Consider the following 6130-nt stretch of genomic DNA (forward strand, 5'->3'; position numbering starts at 1 on the left):
GGTGGGAGGGTTTTAAAATCAGAATAAAAAAAACTTAGCATCACATATTGTAAAGATACGGCAACAAAGAAAAGGTTGATGGAGGTTTCTCTGCAGGATGAAATAAAGCCTGAATTAGAAAATATTGAAAAAGTGGTTAATTATGATGTTACAAGATATACTGAATTAAAAACAATTTTGGAAGAATGTGAAATTAAAAGATGTAGGGGCGCTATGGTGAGGAGTAGGGCGAGATATATAGTAGAGGGGGAGAAATGTACAGCCTTTTTTCTGGGAGTGGAAAAAAGCAGGCAAAAGAAAAAAATAATCACAAAACTTAATATCAAGGGTGAAAGTGTGACAGATTCTTTTCAAATTTTGGAAGAGGCAGCGATATTTTTTGAGGATTTGTATAGTGCGGGGGGCACAAGGAAGGAGTGTCTAAAAGAGACTGTTGATGCAATAAAGTGTGTGTTGGGTGAGGATGATGCTGATTTTTGTGAAGGGGACCTACTGGTGGGGGAAGTTAGTCAGGCAATAGGTCAGCTTAATGCCAACAAGAGTCCGGGGTCGGATGGGCTGACGGCCGAATTTTATAAATATTTTGAGGAGGGGCTGTCTCCCATCCTACATAGGCTCTTTGGTGTCATGCAGGGAGAGCAGCGCACTCCGAGGACCCTGACAACTGGTTTAATCACGTTGATACACAAAGGGAGGGGATGCATATAATTTAGGCAATTACAGGCCAATCAGTTTGTTAAATTCGGATTATAAAATCTTATCAAAAATCTTATCAAACAGACTCAAAGAAGTAATTTCATCAATTGTAGGGCACACACAAGCGTATGGGATACCAGGGAGGGATATCACAGACACAATTCTTTCAAATTTGATGGCCACCCTTGGATTATGGAGGATGAGGGGTCTGACCATCCGGGGCAGGGTCGTAGTAACGAATGCCCTGGTGATGTCCAGGCTTAACCATGCGATGGTGGTTTATGACCTGCCGGGGGGTGTGGTTGCTCGGCTGGACAGCAGCAGGGCAGCCTTCCTGTGGAATGGTAAGAAGAGTCTGATAGCTCATAGGACAATGATTGGCGACAAAAGAAGAGGTGGCCTAAATTTGTTGGACATAAATTCAAAGAATCTAGCACTAAAATTGAAAGTAATTAGAAAATATTTGGATGAAGAAAGTGATTTAATCTGGAAAGACTATTTTGGGAAAGTGCTGGATTCATTGGGCATGGTAAATATGTGCTGTGCCAGGCCCTAAACAAAAATCAAACTCGAAATTTAGATGACTTCCACAGGGAGGTCCTGCGTGCATGATATAGGGCAGGGGTCTGCAACCTGCGGCTCTGGAGCCTCATGTGGCCCTTTGACTCTTTTGCAATGGCTCCCTATAGCTTTAAAAAAAACCTATTGAAATAAAGAGTTGTTATTATTGATTAATGACAAATAAAATCAAGATATAACAATTTGTTAACCTAAAAATAAATCACATTGTGCAATGACTCAGCACCTTCCTACTTCACTTCCTGCAACATCTACAGACCATCAACTTTCCTGCACCTGTGGCTAACCTTAAGTTTTAAATCCCTGGTAAATAACTAAAGCAACAAAAACACTATTCTGGAAGAAAATAGAGATTTTAATTGTGTGGGGACAGATTCATTTAACCACCAATGTGCAGGTTAAATATGCATGTTTTATGTGTGGCAAGAAATGACAAATTAGCATGTTGATCACATGATCATGTGTTATCAAACTTCAAGTTACTTTTTGTGGCCCTTTAAATACATTAACTAAAAATAATCTTCTTTATATAACATTGTGTTCATGTAAACTGAGATGGGTAAGAATTTGAAGATGCAAGATACTGTTTAGTTGTTATTTCTTGATGTTAATTTATTTCATTTTATTTTAATCTGTTTAAGTTGCCATTTACATGATCAATATAAATCAAATCAGTCATTTTAACTTTATAGAATTTCATTCACTGTATTGTCATCATTGAGAAGGTTTTTTTTTCTGGCTCCAGGAGGACTTTAATCCAGGTGAGATGAGGCAAAATGGCTCCTTTGAGAGTAAAGGTTGCAGATCCCTGGTAAAGGGTCAGGCCCTGTTTGAAAATCTCAGTTAAAGCAAGAGATGCAGTAGAGATGCTGCCCATCTTCCAGAATCCAGAAATCACCTGCCTTGGAGAGCGCCTCAGGTGCGGCGTCTTTATGAAGGCGGGCCTGTGTAGAGTGGGGGACGTCCTAGATAGAAGAGGCTTAGTGAATACCAACGTGGTTGTAGGGAAATTAATAGATACAAATGTAAAATATAGGAGGGGTTATATAGAAGAACTGTGTTGTAAAATTGAGGCAGGGATGCCCGAGAGGTGGAAGAGGGCGTGGAGAGACGGTGGACTGGTGCGGGATGGGTCATTGGATTTCCTCCTGTGCCTAGGCAAAACTGAGCAGCTGTTACAGGAGGTTGCTACTAAAACATGGTACAGATATTTTGTGAGCACAATAACCAGGACATCCCCAGTGGAAAAACATTGGGTAAATTATTTCCCCCATCATCATTCAGGGAATATTTGGAAGAATCTGCACATTAAGAACCAATCACATGAAATAACAAATATAGACTTCAAATTAAGGCACAGGAAGATTTTCACTGGCGTCATCCTGCACCAGATAAACAAAGAAAAATTTGGGAGAGACTGCACAGTGTGCTCCGCACAGCCTGAGTCCCTAGAGCACCTCTTTGTTGAGTGCCCGGCCCAGGCAGGTTTCAGGACAAGGGTGAGGGAACTCTTGGAAGTGACGGCGAAGGTGGAGGCTCGATTCTTACTGGGATGGGACTATATCTGGCTCTTCGGGGTTAGGCATCGGGACTGTGTAAACAAGAATTTGATCAACATAACATTGGGATTTGCAAGGAGAGCAATCTTTATAACAAGAAATCATTCACTATACAAACAGCAGAAAATGAATACATGGCAGTACTTTCGAAACACTTTAAAAAGCCATGTAAGGACGGTACATAGTTTGGAGCAGGAATATGTATTGAAACATTGGTGTGGGGTGAATGGACTGTGTGATGTGGTGGGGAATGATCTTTATTTCAAATTTTGATTTTGGGGTTTTGTTCTTCTTCTGTCTGTGATTTGAATGTGGTGGGGGTGAAATCTCTTTTTTTTTTTTCTTTTTGATGAAAAAAAAAACAAAACAAAAAAATAGTTGTTCTCTTAAAGTTTCAAGTTGCAATGTTGAAAATCACTTCAGAGGGCCCAAACTGACGTTTTCTCAGCGTGTTGAAGCTGTTTTAGGCCATACTAAAAAAAAATGTTGTTCTTTTATAGTTTCCAGCTGCAATGTTAAAAATCACTTCAGAGGGCCCAAACTGACTTTTTCTCAGTGTGTTGAAGCTGTTTTATGCCATACTAAAAAAATTAAGTTGTTCTCTTAAAGTTTCAAGTTGCAATGTAAAAATCACTTCAGAGGGCCCAAACTGATATTTTTTCATTGTGTTGAAGCTGATTTAGGCCATACTAAAAAATTAAGTTGTTCCTATAAAGTTTCAAGTTGCAATGTAAAAATCACTTCAGAGGGCCCAAACTGATGTTTTCTCAGCGTGTTGAAGCTGTTTTAAGCCATACTAAAAAATTAAGTTGTTCTCTTAAAGTTTCAAGTTGAAATGTTAAAAATCACTTCAGAGGGCACAAACTGATGTTTTCTCAGTGTGTTGAAGCTGTTTTAAGCCATACTAAAAAATTAAGTTGTTCTCTTAAAGTTTCAAGTTGAAATGTTAAAAATCACTTCAGAGGGCACAATCTGATGTTTTCTCAGTGTGTTCAAGCTGTTTTAAGCCATACATGCTTTTTCTGTTTTTTTTCCCGTGGGGGTTTTTTGTTTAGGACTTTATTATAGTCTCTTTTTTTTTGATAATGAATGAAGTGGGACAGGACTGCAAGACAATGGACCGTGACAAGGAGGAAATGGGGGGCGGTCCGAGCGGCGGTGAGCGAAGGGAACTGAATGCGAAGAAGGAGATTAAATATGAAGAGGATAAAACGGTGATTGTGGAAATAGATGGAGATAAGTCGGTGGGAGCCCTGGAGCTGATGAAGAACATAAGGGAGCTGTGTGGAGCGATCGTCGCGTGCAGACTGCTGGAGGATGGAAAGTTTGAAATAACGATGGAAAATGGGGAAGCCACACGGAAGCTGCTGGAGGGATTTCGAATTGGAGCGGCGCGAGTCCATGCGAGGGAGCTGTGTTCCAAGGAGATGGTCGTTTCTTTTCTCGGGATGCCGGTCTATATTTCTGACGAGGTGATCTGTGGAAAGCTGGCCGGATGGGGTGTGACAGCTGTATCGGACGTAAAAAGACGGATGTGGCCGGGCACGAGGATCGCGGATGGGACCAGGTTTGTGAGGGTAAGATTCACTGATGCGGTGCAGTCTCTCCCATATTCTACAAAGTTTGATACGGCTAATGGGCCGGAGTATGTGAGGGTTATCCACAACAAGCAAATTAAAGTGTGTCGAGGCTGCCTTCAACCTGGGCACATCTTTAGAGAATGTCCGGATTTTATATGCCACAAATGCGGAGCCCAGGGGCATTATGCGAGAGAATGTAGAAGGGTGACTAATGGGATGAAATGCATATTGTGTTACAATAAAATAGATGAATGCATGTGCACAGTCAATAGTCAGGAGTCGGATGGTGGTACAGAGCAAGGAGGGCTGGAGGGTGTGGGTGGAGTCGGAGGTGAGGAAGTTGAAGAGGTGACAGCGGCGGAAGAGAGTGAGGAGAAAATCAGTGCCCTGTGTCCCGAAGGGAATGAACAGGTGCCGCTTTCCCTGAAGGGGGGGCCACAACGGTCTACCCTGGAGGTGTCGAAGCGTGTGAAACTGAAGGTGGGCAAGGTGGTCGCTCCTCTACCGGTAACGCTGACATCAGCGGGAGAGGAGCAGGAGGCGGTGCTGCGGAGTGCTGATGCTACGATTGGGCAAACAGGGGAGGGGAGTTCTCAATGTCAAAATGCCCAGAAAGACCAGGGTCCGCAAAAAATCAAAGTGATATTTAACTTTCTGTTTATAATGATCAGCTTTTTTTCGCAAAATGCCCGCGGGCTCCGTTCAGAGATCAAGATGAGGGGTATACTGGAAAATAAAGCTAAGATTTTGTTTTTACAAGAAACAAAATGGGACTGTGGAAGTATAAATAAAGTCAAAACCCATTGGAAAGGATCAGTTTTTTACAATAAAGGTCCAGGTTTGGCTGGTGGGGTGGCGATATTAGTGAGGGATGGTGTTTTTGAGGAGATAACCTGTCTTTATAATGAGGATGGTGGCAGGCTTCTGGTGGTGGAAGGGTTAAAGAAGGACAGAAGGTACAGACTCATTAATATATATGCCCCGAATAAAGTAATGGAATGGAAGAGGTTTTTTGGGGTGGCTGGGAGGTGGTGCAATAATGACACTATTATGATGGGAGATTTTAATGTTATTTTAACTAGTGATGATGTGTCGGATGCCAGTAAATTCTTTCCAGACTCCAGTAGAAGTTTAATTTACAAACTCCTAAAAGAGAGAAATATGGTAGATATTTGGAGAGTTTTGAACCCTAAAGTAAAAGCGTTTTCCAGGATGCAGGTGGTACAAGGAAGATTGAAAAGGTCAAGGATTGATTTTTGTCTCTTGGCCAAAAAGTTTGTGGGAGAGAAAATACATGTAGAATATAAGGATAGTTGCTGGAGTGATCATTCTGGAATGATTTTAAGACTAGGGGGTCCATGTGTCCAAAAGCGTAATGGTGGCACATGGTGCTTTAATAATAGCCTGCTCAAACAGCAGGATTATGTTAATATTGTGCATAATCTATTTGCAAATGTGAAACATGAGCTATTTTTAACAGAGGATATAATTGAATGGTGGGAAGGTTTTAAAATTAGAATAAAAAAACTGAGCATAACCTATTGCAAAGAGAAGGCGGCAAAGGAAAGGTTGATGGAGGCTATTATACAAGATGAAATAAAGCAAGAATTAGATAATATTGAAAAAAGTGTAAATTATGATGTGACAAAATATGCGGAATTAAAAACAATGCTGGATGAATGTGAAATTAAAAGATGTAAATGTCATGTTCTGTTG

The sequence above is a fragment of the Gouania willdenowi genome, chromosome 22 (assembly GCF_900634775.1).
Source record: "Gouania willdenowi chromosome 22, fGouWil2.1, whole genome shotgun sequence".
Classification (NCBI taxonomy): Eukaryota; Metazoa; Chordata; class Actinopteri; order Blenniiformes; family Gobiesocidae; genus Gouania; species Gouania willdenowi.